General features: G+C 36.2%; 1 protein-coding gene across 1 annotated transcript in view; it reads left to right on the forward strand.

The window, feature by feature from the left end:
* TPK1 (thiamin pyrophosphokinase 1) overlaps positions 1–17,059 on the forward strand; it is a 408,298-nt gene that overhangs the window by 202,789 nt on the left and 188,450 nt on the right. The window lies entirely within an intron of this gene.

Raw genomic sequence — 17,059 nt, forward strand, 5'->3', positions numbered from 1 at the left:
GTATCTACATACACTTCCCATAATCCCACTGCCCCACAACTCTCACGATATCAGTTTATACCAGATGGTTCTAAGCAGATCAGGCCTAACATTTCTTTACATTAAAAATATACAGCTCCAAAACCAGAAGAAAATTCCAACAAACTTGTTTGCAAGATTTAATATTATACTTGGGAAAACTCACCTACAAAGAATAAAGAAGCCCTAAAACCTCTAACCACCTCCTATGTGAACAGTTAAATATACCACCTTTTTTTGTTTTGTTTTGTTTTTTTGTTTTTGGGTCACACCCGGCAGTGCTCAGGGGTTAACTCCTGGCTCTATGCTCAGAAATCGCTCCTGGCAGGCTCAGGGGACTATAGCGGATGCCTGGATTCGAACCGTCGTCCTTCTGCATGCAAGGCAAACACTTCACCACTTTTAAACACCTTGAAACTCCAGCACCTCAACCCAACCAATGGGGAAACAAAGAAAGATACCAGCAGCTGGGAATATGGAGAGAAATTATAGCAAATTTCCAAGTCCTCCAAAGCACAGGAGCCTTATGGATGAGGACCTAAAATCAGCATTTAATGTCTTTGCAATGGAATTCAAGGAATTCCAAAGGATTTAAGATTCCAAAGAAATTAAGAAATCTATAGATGAACAATTCAACCAACTCAAAGAAGAACTAACAGAAGATGAGAGAATCCATATAAATGGAACTAAGGGAACTAAAAACATCCCAGCAAGCCATAATAGCAGAATTACACATATGGAAAATTGCATGGATGAACTCAAAGACAAAATACAAGCATGCAACAGAGTGAATGAAATAGACAAAGCATTCGAAAGAAATATAAGGACTTAATATATAAAGTACTTGATGAATGAAAACAAAAGATGGGCTGGAGAGATAGCACAATAGTAGGGTATTTACCTTGCACAAAGCTGAACCAGGATTCCTAATGGTTCAAATCCCAGCATCCATCATTGTCCTTCATGCCTGCCAGGAGTAATTTCTGAACATAGAGCCAGGAGTAATCCCTGTGCGCTGCCAGGTATGACCCTCCTCCCCCACACACAAAAAAAAAGTAAGCAAAAAAAAAAAAAAAGAAAGAAAGAAATGATTTATAGGAATACAAGAATGGGAGTAAAAAGGGAAAAGGAAAGAACAAGTGGTTAGGGAAATAAAATAACAGAGAAATTTCACACTCTCTGGGAAGAGTCAATTGTACAAATCCAAGAGGGGAAAAGAGTACCAAACAAAATAAACCCTAACAAAACAACACTAAGACATTGTAATCCAATTGGCAAAAAACAAAGAGAGAGATGAACCTTTTAAAGAAATAATCGGGCCCGGAGAGATAGCACAGCCGTGTTTGCCTTGCAAGCAGCCGATCCAGGACCAAAGGTGGTTGGTTCGAATCCCGGTGTCCCATATGGTCCCCCGTGCCTGCCAGGAGCTATTTCTGAGCAGACAGCCAGGAGTAACCCCTGAGCACCGCCAGGTGTGACCCAAAAAATAAAAATAAAATAAAAGGATTCCTTAAGATGAATGACAATGAAGAAAAATAAATTTCCAAAATCTTTGGGACACAGAAACAGCAGTAATTAGTGGGAAATTCATAGCTATACAGAACTCCTGACGACAAGGAAACAACCACAACTTGCTTATCATGAAAGTTTATCTGAAGCATGTTTCAAATCCTTGTTTAATCAGAGCAGCAGCAAAGTACCTGTGTTCCTCTATACTTGCTCCAAAGGTGATTTCTGTGACTATGTGAAGTGGTAGATTTGACTTGAAAATAAACCAGGCACAGTAGTATTGGTTTAAGTAAGCTTCCTAAAAATTTCACTATTTATATGTAGACACAATGCTCTGAATTCTTCACCCAGTGGTTGAGCCAAGTAGCTCAAGCAGATCAGTAGGAGAAAAGAATGTGTGCTATTATTATTATGTATGAATAGCCTACCTGTAAATTCCAGAGGGAAAATTCTGAACTTGGAAATAGAATGGAGGTTTGGGATATTCAAGGGGCTTGGTTGTGGCAATTTTATATAACAAGGACAGGGTGACTTATAGAGCCAACTAGTTGCTCTAGATGTATCACTGACAGAACTTAAGTTTCTTAGGATAAAAAGGGCTATTTCTGGGGACCACTGGGGAGAGAGAGAGAGTACAATAGTGAATATACTTTCCTGGCATTCAGTCAGATCTAATTATATTATTGGCACTGCATATGGTCCCCCAAACACCTCCAGGTATAATCCCTGACCACAGACAGAGCAGGAAGTAAGCCCTGAGTACTACTGACTTGCCCCACCAAGTGGCTATATCTAGAATAACCCTAAATCTTAGTAAAGTTTTAAAATTAGGCCATATTGGCAGTGCTCAGAAATTATTCCTGAATCTATACTTAGGAAATACTTCTGGTGGGTTGGGGGGCCATATAGGATATCAGATTGGACTCAGTTTTGTTGTATGGAAAGCGTTTGACCTCCACTAACATGAACAGGGACTTTCATGTTTCAAAAGTTAGTTTTCATTCAATGTCACTTTGAAAGGAGAGGTGATCTTGTAACATGCAGGGCTGTGAAGATTACATTAGATTTGAATGTCTCTTTATGTTTAGAATTGAATGTAGAATTGCTCCAAGGTTAAATTATATTTAATATTTTTTTCTTTTATACTCCATCTCTGCAAGGCAGAAAGAGAACACTAGAGTATATTAGGTAGCCTATTACTTAAGACATTTTAAGAGTTTATTCATGTGGCATTCATGTTCAAGAATTGTTGCTTGTAGTCTATATTTGAAAAATTAAAAAAAATCTTTATAGTTCGAAAAGCAGAAATGCTTTTAGGAGGCTGGCAAATAAACAGAAGGAGCAATCTACCACAGCATGCTTCATACAATAGAGACCAAAGAGGGAAACAGTTATTCTGTGATTATATCTCAATGGGATGAAAAAGACGACTTTAGTACCTGTGGCAAGAAACATAGATCATTTAGATTCTAATTGATTTTATCTCTTCCCCTTCTTAGCTGATCTGAGAACAAGTTCAAGCTGATTTTAGATGCCTATCTTTGATTATCCAGAATCTATGTCATTTTTCTTGATTCCTGCTGTGTTCATAATCTGGCAGGCAGCTCCTTATTACAGAACTTAAGTCAAGTCAATTTAGTGGATGAATATGGAGCCTTATTATTTAAATTGTAATATAGATATAGTCAGGTTTTCAAAGATTTGAATATCTTATTTAAATATTTTAAGTGTATTTTGCCATACATAATGATGAAAGTAGGGCCTAGAGATAGTACACTGATAAGGTGATTGCCTTTTATGCAGCTGACTTTGAATCCCCAGCAACACATATGATTCTCTCAAGAACCACTAGGAGTAATTGCTGAACCCAGAAACAGGAATAGATCCTAAGCATCCCAGTTATACCCCAATTCTGTAAGGCTCTCCTTACCACAATCCAAACTCTGAGTAAATGGATTTGAAGCATGGTTGCTACAGAAAAATAATCAGAGATACTCACATGATAGATAAGCATGGAGAAGGAGTAGCTTCAGACTTTCTCTGGAGCCCACCAAACCATCCTCTCTTTATTCAACAGCTGAATTCACAACCTGCAAGTGAAGGGTAGAGAGTGACAAAGTACCCATCTCTAGCTAATTCAGTCTAACTGATCCTTTTGCATGTAAAAAGGGATGGGTGAGGGAGAAGCTGGAAATTGGGGAAAGTCTTCCTTTTGGATAAAATAAAGTGTTATCTAACAACAACTCTCTCCCAGTAAAAAATGAAGAAAAATTACATTAGTAATAAATATAGGCAACTGAAATGTGTGGGAATTAATTATTTTAAACCTTATGAATTCTTATAATTGTTATTTACAAAAATTAAAAACCCAGGTCATCAGTATCATGATGAAAGGATAAATGATCTTTTAAGCATTCAGTGTCAATTTGCAGGATGACATTCATTATCTTCTTGCCTCCTTTTCTTTCCCTGATTGACCCCAATTCAGCAGTTGTTGAGTTCTTACATATTGTCCCTAAGACCCTCAGTTCTCAATTTCATGTAACCCTTTGCTCCTCTTTCTGTTTCATGGTCCAACCTTGCCAAAACTTTCTCTTTCGTTCCTAAACATCTAAGCTCATCTTTACCCAAGGAAACTGTTTTTTTTCCTATTTAATATTAAGAAGCAAGGATCATCTGTTGGATTAAATCAAGGCAATTAATTTATGAGGGCCATTTTTACTTATTGTTAACAGTCTTTTATATCTTTACTATATCTTTATGTTTGTATCTTTATTTCTTTGAGGGGGCTACCCAGCAGTGCCAGGGGAGGGAGTGGAGTGGGGTGGTGGCTGAATACTATCTCCACTCCAGAGATACTGGGCCACACAAATAATCTTTGAAGTCCTTCATGGTCAAACCTAGTGATATTTGGGGACTATGCAGTGCCCAAGGATTAAGTTGGGGTCCCAACCATGCTGAACTTGATGTTTGGCTCCATTATTATATCTCCAAAACTTAGCTCTCTGTGTGGTGTGTGCGTGTGTGTATATGTGTGTGTATGTGTGTGTGTATTAAGTTGGGGTCCCAACCATGCTGAACTTATTATTTGACTCCATTATTATATCTCTAGACCTTAGCTGTGTGTGTGTTTGTGTGTGTGTGTGTGTGTGTGTGTGTGTTTCCATCCAGAAGTGCTCAGAGGTTAATCACCCACCATTCATCCTAGGGTATGTGTGTGTGTCATTTTCTGCAGGGCTTGGGTTAGTAAGTGTGGTGCCAGGGATTGAACCTATAATTCCCATATGCAAAATACATGTTGTAGCCTTTTGAGCCAGTCTCCTTGTCTGTGAACTGATATTATTCAAGTAGAGACTCTATAGTCTTCTTAGAAAGCAATCTGGTAGCATATGTCAAGGATTATGAAAGTATTTTTATCATTTTCCCAGTAATTTTATTTCTAGAATGCAAGTCTAAGAGAGTAACCAGAAATAAACACTTAGACCCAGAGATATTGATCATAATGTAATGTTTGATAGCAAAAGATATAGTTAATGATGTCATAAATATAATGATAATATAAATTGGGGAAACAGATAAGGGGAGTTGGATGCTGTGCAAACATCTGTGATTTATTTTTACATGTGGCTAGAACCTAGAGGCTTTAAAGGCTTCTGTGACCCTGGATAAATTTACGGAGTTCGGCAGGGTCACTGCCTGAGAGTTCGAGAATTGTCAGGTCAACAAAGTGGCAGAAAACTGGCAAAATGGAAGATTGACACAAACTATAAAAATGTTTTTCTGTATTAATAAACCTTAAGTTTCCGTAAGCAGGTTGAATGCAAAGTGTGGAAGATTTATAATGTGGACTTCATTCAGATTGAAAATAGTGACCATGGACAAGTTACTCTCAAAATCAGCCTGCACAGTTTAAGGTGCAGTGATTATATTTTGTAGATGAAATTAGTGTCCTCTTCCAAGAACATAGTCCAGAAAAGTAACTGCTGTCTCCCTCCCATAATGTGGATGACTCATATGTTAATTCTGTTTTGTTTTTGTTTTTGTTTTATGGACCACACCTTGTAGTGCTAACTACTCTTGTCTTTCTACTCACATGTCATTCCTGAAGCACTGAGTACAACATGGAATGGTAGGAATTGAACCCAGCTCTTACACATGCAAGGGAAGTGCCCTGCTTGCTGTATTATTGCTCCATTTCTTCAACTGTTAATTCTTATTTAAAGTTATTTATAGTGAAGGAAAATAAAACATTTATCAATGCTCTGTTATCTTAAGAAATTTTTTTTTGCAGGGATATGTGTGGGGTTTCTAAACTTGCTCTGGGGCCCAGAAATCATTCCCTGCAGTGCTCAACCTACCAGGCCACACATTGGGTTTGATGATATGAAGACACTAGGGTTCATTATTACTAGGCTCTATAGGGCCACCTTAAGGGACCTCTAGAGCTATAGCCAGCATTTCTCTCAGGAGCATATGTTGCCAGGGATCAAATTCAAAGCATCATGTATATTAGGTCTGAACTTCAATTCTTTCAGATGTCTCTTCCTAACTCTGTTTTAAGAATAGATGATTATCAAATGATTTTAAATTGTTTCAGATTAAAAAATATATAATTAATTTTGTTGGAAAGAGTACTCTTTTTTGGTGTTGAGGGGTTTACACCTGTTTGTGCTTAGGGTTTCCTCTTGGATTTGTCCTAGGGATCATTTTCCACAGTACTGTAAGGGACCAATGCAGTGCCAACTATTGAATCCAGGTGCACTGTGCACAAGGAAAGCACCATGCTGTCTTTCTAATCCTTATTCTTTACTAACAAGCATTTGTGACTTTCATAGTTGCATATATGTTATATTTAATTTTGCTAGAATAAAGACTAAAGCAAGTCACTCAATGCTTTTATTACTTACGAAGGAGCAAGGCCTTTTTTGTTTGTTTGTTTGTTCGGGTTTTTTTGTTTGTTTATTTGTGTGGGGCAATAGTCTGGTTGTGGTGCTCAGGGGACTTCACAGGCTCAGTTAAAAGCTGGACTTCCTGAATGCAAAGCATGTAGTTAGTCTGTTGAACTAGTTTTCTTTCCACTGGTTTATGAATTTTTAACCTTAAGTATCAGTCCATTAAGTTACAGTGCAAGTCTCAGTATCATCAAACCTTCACAGGACAGTTTAAACAAATCTTCTCTTCCTAATAGCAAATTTGGGGGTGATTTTTACTAGACTCATCTCCTTGTTGTTTAAAGCAAGGTCAAGTGTCTCTTAGGATGATTGCATGAAATAATAATTGATATTTATTACAGATGTTTTCCAAAAGGTTTATTTTCTTTCCCATTAAAGAGTTTGAGAGAAGTCAGCATAGCACAACCTGCTAGATTGTATGCATGTTGAATGTAAAAACTCATTAACCTATTGCAACTAACTTATTGACACACGCTAAATTAAGTTATTGAGGAGGACAGGCTAATGACTTTTGAATTGGTCTTTGGAAATTAGGCTGATTATTGACGCTCATTACATTGTTAAATTTCTTTTAGTTGTCAGTAAATTTCAAAGCATCTATACAAATTCTTTGGAAAATATCAACAATATTGTACTCTCTTGTATTTTCTCTGACATGGTCTTCCTAAAGTGTATGGTTTTCTAAATTATTTTTCATAATTATTTTTTCATAAGGGTGAGGAAATCGTTGTGTTTTGTTTCTCATTGGACATCAAATTCTTGATATGACTGCAGAAGTAAATTTTCCTGTGTTGGTTCTTGAGAATTATAAAATTAGCATGAAAAACTCAGATGCTGAAGAAGTTAAAGTTTATTACATTTCAGATAAATTGGCCTACATACCTCCCCAGTCTCCAGGCCTCTCCTTCTACCCATGCATGACATAACTCATTTTGTCTCTCTTTCTGTTCCAATCCTGGTTACCTCTATGTGTCTGATGATCTGGTCTTGTTCCCACGCCATCCTGTTTACCTTCAAGGTATGAGGACATGGTCTGAAATCTTATTGCGGGGCTTGTCTTGGATTTTGCTCAGCGATTCTCTTTAATCCTAATTTTCCTAAGTCTCTGGCCATGGACATGTGCATATGGCTGAGACTCCTGTGCTCAGTACCTTGTTACTGTCCAGGAATTGGTTGGAACCCTACCTGATCCTACTCTACCCATGACTATCGCCTGTACTACAGAGTGCAAACCCTACCTTGAAGAGTCACATTCTCTAGTTTGGTTGAGGTTTGATCCCAAATGAACTTCCAGACAGGAAAGAAAGTTCCCATTTCCCTGTCCAATTAGCACAGGGGGAACAATTTCAGTTGTAGAGATCTGCAGGAAATAATTCACACAGTGAAGAGGTACAAGAATGGGTTCAGGAAATCCAGTGGTCAAAGAAGGAATTCAAAGCACCCAAGCTTTCTGCTCCTAAGATGTAGCGCAGTTTAGTGGAAGAACAAAGAATGAGCCCCTGTCTTCCGCAGACCCCTGCTTATAGTGAAAAATATCAGGTTCCACCCTCGGATGGGAGAAGAATATCAATTAAGGAATAATCCAATATACTATCACCAGATCACTCCCTATGGTGGAGTACAATTATTGATTAGTATAGGATTTGTAACCCAACACAACCTGATCCTACAGTCTTTCTGGATGAGTAAAGGAAGAAAGAGCTAGAGGTCAGGATGGAGACTGCCTTTTATCTGCTGTGAGCTCCCTTTCCCAGCCATCCTATTATCTATTTTGATTTAGTACCTTTTTGATGGGCGTGGTTTAAACTGACCAATTAGGTTCACCCAGAGTTCCACCCATCCACTCCTGCTGTATAAGTCATATATGAAAATATGGGCTTTAAATTGATCCTTCATTTCAAATAGTAGTTCTATTATTGTGAAATGAAGTGGAGTTCAGGGAAGTCATAGTTAAAACTTTTATAGTTAAAAATTTTGAGCTTCTATATATGAACATATCTATATAATAACAAAATCTTGATCCACTTAATTTTTAATCACTTATAAGCTCTGAAGGGATTTTACATTTATAAATGGAAGAAATCAAGAGATGAATAATGTTTCATAACACTTGAAAATTAGGTGAATTTTTAGTATTAGTGGAACACAGCTATTTTCATTCACTACTAATGGACTTTTATGCTGCAAAGATAGAATGAACTACTTAGGAAAGAGCCCTCTGGCCTAGAAAACCTAGAACATTGACTCTCTTTTCCTTCACAGAGTAGTTTTGCTGGTTTCTCATATCCATGATAATTTATCTCTGAAGTGAATTAATGTGTTTGGGCTACACCTAGCTGTGATCAGGGGTTACTACTAGAGGTAAAAGACCATATGTATTGCTGGAGATTAAATATGGACCTTACTTCTGTGCTGTCATTCCAGCCTCTTATTAATAACTTTAAAAAGACTATGTCTTGGAGTTAGAGTGATAAAGCATTTGTTTTGTACATGATTGACCCAGGTTTGAACACAGGCATCCCATATGGTCCCTCATGGCTACCAGAAGTAATTTCTGAGTATTGATGGGTGTGATCCAAAAAACAAAATTAAAATAAAAAGTTTCTAATATCAGCTTCCTTATAATTTTCCTTTCTTCTAAAAAATAAATTATGACTCATTCAAATATAGACTGAAGATTTATGTAGCATATTTTAACCTTTGTTTAATAACATTCTTTGTTTAGATATGAGCTTTGTTACCATTCATGCATTATGGTATTTTTAATTTACCTAATTGCATACTGTTACAGTTTTAAAATCCATATAAACCATGACCAAAGTATTATATTATTTACAACAGCGGAGATTCATTTCTACAGTGTGGTTTTCTTGACTTAGACTCATAGTCTATTTGCTATTAGCTCCCTTAGAGAGGCATGGCAACTAGGAATCCAACCATTATTGGTCCATCTTTCAAACTCCTTTGGTGTTCCTATCCTCTACTGGCAGCCAAGAAGCTGAAGCAGATTTTTCTGGTTGACAGAGCATTGTCTTCTCCTGTGGACAGAGGTGAAACTTTGCTCTGTGGGCTTGAAAACTCATTTCAACTCTTTCATTCACTTAGAATACACTTAACTCTCTCAAATCTAGAGTAATTATCCGGTTTTATTTAAACAAATTGCCTTTGTCCTGGCTTCAGTCACCTCAAATATAATAAATTCTGTAGACAATAAGAATGAATATATCTCACTTGTAATGTTCTGCATCTTTCTTTACCTTTCTTATTGTATATTGTTCTTTAATATGATTTATTTAATAACTTAATAGTTAATAATATCTCCTATCATTTTCTGTATAAATGTGAATCACTTCAGTTTGTGAGAACACTTTTTTCATCATTATAATTTTTTTTCTTCAGCACTCTTCTATTGATGAGTTATTAATTTTCCAACTAGGTTGTGTAGTTTATTGTAGTTGACATCAACTATATTTTGTAAATATAGAGCTTTTGTCCCATCTTATCAAGTTGCTTATTTTTATTTTATCTGAATGAAAACAGCTTCTTTTCTGTGTATGGAATGGCCAAGTATAGGTGTCTAACTTTTAATCTTCCTTCTGAATGAATCATTTTAAAGTCTACCTAAATAAATGCTTATGTGGAATATCATAGTTTTGTATTATAGTATTTTTCTTTCATCCTTTTTTTGGTAGTCATGAATACATGTTTTGGGGAAGGCTTTTGTTTATATAATATGCAGATTTATCCCATTCCTCTTAATTTACAAGGTTTTTTTTTTGTTTTTGTTTTTGTTTTTTTTTTGCTCAATCATGAATCATAAAATGGAACCTTCAAGCACTATCGGGAGTAAAGAACCTATTATAGTGTTGATTACTGATAAGTTTTCTGGAAAAATTACATTTCTTTACTTATTCCTGCATCTACTTTGGTAGCTTGATAAGATAGAGCATAACCAATAATGCCATTATTAGATTATCACATTTTAAATGAATTTTGTCTCAGAATTAATATTTTACTAGTATAAGGTTACATATCTATTCATATCTTTCTATATGTATATGATGTTTTGGGGTGGCACACCCAGTGGTGTTCAGAGGTTACTCCTGGCTCTGTGCTCAGAAATTGCTCCTGGCTCAGGGGACCATATGAGAGGCGGGGATTGAACCATGGTCTATCCTAGGTCAGTGTATGCAAGGCAAACATCCTACTGCTGCACCACCGCTCAGTCCCCTATATGTATATAATGTTTATGTCTTTAGGAACATTACCTTCCAGTATATACCTTTGTAACTATACCAACATTTCTCTTTCTGGACCTCCCATTGTACAAGTTTTTTAAAATAGAGAGAGCCAGAAAGAGAGAGTGAAAGAGAGAGAGAAAGAGAGAGAGAGTATAGGGAAGAGCTGATAGAGAAAAGAGAGAGAAGAAAAGGATAAAGAGAAAATTAGGTTGCCAAGACTGTCGAAATCAAGTAGCAGTAATGATGCCAATTTCCATTGCCTGGATATGCCTAACTGAATAAGAGCAGTAAAAGCTCCATGAAGACATGTGAAGAATTTTATACATGCACCTGACTGAAGCCATCAACTATTTGATTTTTTGAGAAAGATCTTAAAAGGCAGTTACGGATGAGGGCAAGATGAAAGCTATATGGTCGATTTTTTTTAGAGGAGTATAATTAGAGAAAATATACAAGAGGTTTTGCAGTGAATTTGTGTTGGGTAAACACAAACATGTTAAATCATTCATTCAGTTTATGCTAAGATAATTGGCATATGTGAGAATAACCCTGAGGTTATGAGAGGAGCAGGTGTTAATAAGTGGGAGACTTTGTTTGAACTTTGTTTGCAAGTGGCAGACTCTGAGTCTAGGACATGTACATTACAACATGTACCTCATGTGATTTGGAGCAAAGGTGAAGGAATCCCGGTTATGATCAGGAGGCATCACTTGTATATTCTTGGTGATATTAAGCTCAATTGTGTGAGCCTAATGATTAAGAAAATATGTCCTGCCATCTACTGCTTAGGGACTGGCAGGGGTAATACCCAATATTGGTAGAGGGGACATAGAGTATCAGGGATCATACTTGGGACCTCAAGCTTGCAATATTTGCACTCTATCTCATTGAGCTATCTCTCTGGTTCCTTTATATAATTTATTGTTAGTTTTGTTGTTTGGTGGCTGTACCTGGTGATGCTTAAGGATCATTCCTGACTCTATTTAGGAATTATTCCTGGTGGTTCTTGGAAAACATGTAGGATGCTGCCAAATCAAACCTGGATGGCCATATGCAAGGCCTATGGTTTGAAATAATAGCATTTTCATAACAAAATATTTTGCTTCTACAAAACATTGTCTTTTAAATGTAGTTAATTTTATGTGGTTTTGGTTCAAGATGAGTTTTTCTAAACATTGATATTCAGATACTGTAAAGTCTGATAAGTTTTTTTAAAGGTTGTTTACTCTTGTTCATACCTCAATGTTCTGTTGATAGTTTGGTGGCAAAAAGGTAAGATTATCATTTCCATGAGTGATTTTAAAGCTAAGAGGGATCATTTATATGTTGTTCTATATAAGTCTGAATCCTTAGCAGTTTAACAAACAGTCAGTGGAGCGGATATAAGAAAATTCAAACAGTAAGTGGATATTCTTACTTAAAAGAGCCATTGCTCTTTGTGAACCAAGAGGGGATATATATGACTTGTTACAAGACAATAAAGGGAGATATCCATAAATTTCTTATAAGAACTTAATATAGGGGCCAGAGTGATAGCACAATGGTAGGGCATTTGCCTTGCACATGGCCAATCCAAGACCTGGATTCAATCCCTGGCATCCCATATGGTCCCTCAAACCTGCTAGGAGTGATTTGTGAGCACAGAACCAGGAGTACTGCTGGATGTGGCCCAAAAATAATAATAAAAATAAATAATAAAATAAATAAATAAAATAAAAAATAATAAAATAATTTAATATAATTTTAATAATTATTTAGATATAGAATGACTATATCTCACATTATAAATTCCTTGTCAGTATAGATTTGTATGAGCTTGGTGGGTAAGATAGAGGAAGGTATTTTATATACCTATAATCATCAAATGTTTAATGGATATTAAACAATCAGCTAATGAAAATGATTCAACACTATTTCTACTACTGTGTAACAATAGCTAAGTGATATTTAAGCAATATTTAAGTTCTACATAAAGATCATAAAACAAGTACTTAGGAAACAGTCGCCCATTCAAGATGTATTATCTACCCAGTTGAAGATTCTGTTGCCTTTCTGCCATACCCAGTTATTGAAAATGTTGTCTCCTTATATCTGTCAAAAAGTAAATATATTGACCATCAAAATATATGTAGAGATAATATGCATGATTCTACATTTTCTGCAGTGCAGATCTGTGGCTTCCACTTATATTTGTTCCATGTTCTATTTATTTTCTGTTCTCATTTTTTCATTAATTTTGATTGTCATATAATGTTATAGTGTTTGACTATGCCACAATTTGTGCTGTTGACACCAGGTGTATGGGGCCTATCGTTGTGATTTTTATTTTCTCCTCTTACTAACTAGTGAAAATGAACTACCTTCTATATGTACTTTTCTGTAACTTGCCTAGCATATTAACATTTTGCTCTTTTTGCCAACCAGTTATTTTACTCATTAGATTTTAGAAGTACTTCAGTTTTACTTATTCTAGTTAAATGCATGTATACATCTACACTTTCATTTTCTTTCATCTTTTTTTCCCTTGATTCACTAACAGAGGTTTTCAGTTATATCTGAATATACCAAATATCTTTGCTTAAACTTTAATTATTTTTCCCTCCCATTTTATTTGATAATCATCTGAAAAGAATGCCCTTTTCTGGGTCATTATTTTTGATTGGCTATCAAGCTCTCAAAAATATATGTTTTACATACATATGTCTGCTTGTGTGTATATTTCTGCCTTCTTATCCTTGTATATATGTTTAGTCATTAGATATTGAGTCCATACTGTGTGCCTATGACTATTTTTAGTTCCTAGACTAAGTCAAACCTGTGAGTTTTCTGACCTTATAGTACTGATATTACATTATTTAATTACATTAGTGCTCTCTTAATGACAACTTTGTAAAAAAAAATCAGAATATGCAAGAAAGACAAATTTGGCCACCTTGCTTTTTCATTCTTCCATCATGGTTGCCTTTGCTTTTCTTGCCCTTTTGATTATTTAATACTAATGTTGCATAATCTTTTCTAATCCTTGTTGTCTTCATGTGAGACTTTATGATTATCCTGAGTTTTTATGTATTTTCCATATATACATGAGAAATTATATTTTATACCTAATATATAATTCTTTTTTTTTTTTTTTTTTGGTTTTTGGGCCACACCTGGTAACGCTCAGGGGTTACTCCTAGCTATTTGCTCAGAAGTCGCTCCTGGCTTGGGGGACCATATGGGACGCCGGGGGATCGAACCGTGGTCCGTCCAAGGCTAGTGCAGGCAAGCAGGCACCTTACCTCTAGCGCCACCGCCCGGCCCCCCTAATATATAATTCTAAGAATCATTATTATGATAGGTTTTAAGTGTTTTATATATAAATCATATGCACGTACTTATGAATTATAAAAATATAAGTAAATAGCTCAGGATACCTTCTAAAACTACTTTTCCCCAATTATCTTTCCTCTTCTGATCTTATCTATCTCTATTTAGTTTTCTTTTTTTAACATATAATTTCTTTATTTAAGTATAATGATTATAGACATGTTCATAATTGAATTTCAGCCATAAAAGGCACATACCCCTTCACCTATGCAACTTTTTCTCCACCATTGTCCCCCACATCTCTCCTCCCCGTCTCCTGCCTGTCTTCGAAAAGACAGCAATTCTATTTCTTTCTATCATTGGTAGTTGTTGGTGTAGTTATTTCGCTAACTATACTTACCACTCTCTGTGATAAGCTTCATCTCTTAATTCTTTCTGCTTGAATATATCCAAGGACCAAATGGGATTAATTATTTGAGACAAAGTGAGTTCTTCGAGTGCAAAGCTTCTTAAGAAGGCTCTATTGTACAGAGCCTTGTAGTACTAAAGTTAAAATGGATTTAAGATGCCTAAATTATTCTATTGTTGATAACTGGTAAGATTTCTACTTCTTCTGTATGTATTGTATTATTTAATGAAGCAATAAACACATAGTGAGTGCCTATATAGTAATTTATTGGGCCTCTGGTGGCTTATTTATAATTATATTGGGGGGCACATTTGATAATGCTTGCAAGCTACTCTCTTTGGTACTCAAGGCAACATACATTAGTGCCAGGGATCAAACCCACGCCTCTTCTCTGCAAATCATGTGCTCCTTTTGACTAGCTATCCTGACCTCATATTTGGTTTTTTATTTCTTTGTTTTGGACCTTAACATGTTATCATGAGGCCCAAATATCAGAAATAACATCTGACATTGACCTCAAACCTACCTAGTACTGTCCTTTGACTACTTTAGTATGGATCTTTTCTGTGTGGTTAGTGTTACCCCCTTTGAGGAACCTGGAGTTATTCCCAGGCCTCCTGAAGTTATCGTCCATCTCTAGTGGCACTGAAACTTGCAACAATCCCAATTAGAGATGGGTGGTTGAGCAATCTCAGAGTTTCTTGAAACAGGTGGTATAGGAGTCTGATTCTCTCAGTGCTGGTGACCTGTTTTCAGGGCCTAACTAAAACGTTCTTTGCAGTCATTTTAAATTGATATGGGCAAAAGTTGAGGAGGACAAATATGCTTAGCTAGATTATGTGGTTTAAGTAACTTTGCTGACGATTACATTCTTGTGGAGATAATTGAAGGGGTATGACATGACCTTTCTCAGGTGACCAATGTTAATCTCAGAAGCACTTAGTGATTGCAGCAAACAAGCAGGGTTTGCTGGGAAACAAGTAGCAAAAGATGGGTGTGTCTATGACAAAAACTGCCCTCACTTCCCTGAATTCTTTTTTTTTTTTTTTTTTTTTTTTTTTTGTGGTTTTTGGGTCACACCCGGCAGTGCTCAGGGGTTATTCCTGGCTCCAGGCTCAGAAATTGCTCCTGGCAGGCACAGGGGACCATATGGGGCGCCGGGATTCGAACCGATGACCTCCTGCATGAAAGGCAAACGCCTTACCTCCATGCTATCTCTCCGGCCCCACTTCCCTGAATTCTTAACTCTAGGTAACCGAGGGGAAATAGAGGGAGATACTCAAGCTCTGCTGAGGCTGGAAATCTGCTGATTGTTGCACTACATGAGCACCTGAATTTCCCAATATCATTTTGATTTTAATGTGTCTACTTCACACGTATGAGTAAATATGATTTCCAGGAAGGGATTATACATATTTACTAACTAGCCATCCATCCAGTCATCAGTATGTTTATCTACTTATCTCTTATTTTCATAATCTGCTAAATGTTATATTGGGACTAACTGGCTTATTTGTGAGATTCCATTTAGCTAGATTTCTCCCCCACTTCCTTGTGGATCTGTGTTAATTATGTGATATTAACTGCTAAGGTTGGCAAGAATCCAATCCTGTAATCTAACTGCTACTGCTTTTTGCCCAGCTAATTTTATTTCTTTTTGCTTTGAGTGATTGTTTCTCTTATAAGCATTTAAACAAGAGTTTTCCATTGTTACTTGTGTTCTATTGAGTATTATGATACCCTGCCCCACCATGTATCCATATTCCTCAATAAGAATAGATAAAACCTTCAATATCATATCAGAATGCATATCATGATTTATTATAATGATAACTATGATCAATGCATACCTTCTCTAAAGTACAGTTGAACAAGTTTATTGATAGTTAATGTATGTAAGAATTTCAAAAACATGGGGTTGAGGTACAGAGGGTTGGGCACTTGACTTGCATGAGGTTGACCCAAGTTTGATTTCTGGCACCCCATATGGTCCCCCAAACCCACCAGGAGTAATTTCTGAGTTAGGAGTACCCCCTGATCCTCACTGGTTGTGACCCTCAAACAAAAAATTGGAAAATATTGATTATTTAAGTACAAATTATTGTAATCATCTAAAGTAAAATATTAAAAATGTATATATTTATATACACACATACACACATGTCACTAAAATTATACTTAATCATTGCTATGGAATAGACTGATACCTGGGAGTGGAAACTGTCATGAGTTAAACATAATCTCTTTCTATAGGGTGTCGTGTGACTTTTGGTTTAGTGTCAGTCTAATTTCCTGATCCTGCTAATGGCAAAAATACTTTGGCTATTCTTACCGCTTCTGTTTTCATGAGTGTTAACCTGAGACTTTCACCCCCTTTACACAATTGCTTGGTGATTACACTAAATTTTCATGTACTTTTTGGGTCAGGAAAGTCTATGTCGATGATCCTATAAAGATGACATATACACCTTTTATGGCCTCATATTTCTGAATGATGAGGAATTAATTTTTCCATTGGTCACTACATTGTTGGATGGTCATAAACGAATGAGGCACATGTTGGACTTGACACATTTAAAGAGACCTTGAAGTGAAAGAAGAACCTTTAAATCTACTGAGAA

Source organism: Suncus etruscus, chromosome 1, assembly GCF_024139225.1.
Source record: "Suncus etruscus isolate mSunEtr1 chromosome 1, mSunEtr1.pri.cur, whole genome shotgun sequence".
Taxonomy (NCBI): Eukaryota; Metazoa; Chordata; class Mammalia; order Eulipotyphla; family Soricidae; genus Suncus; species Suncus etruscus.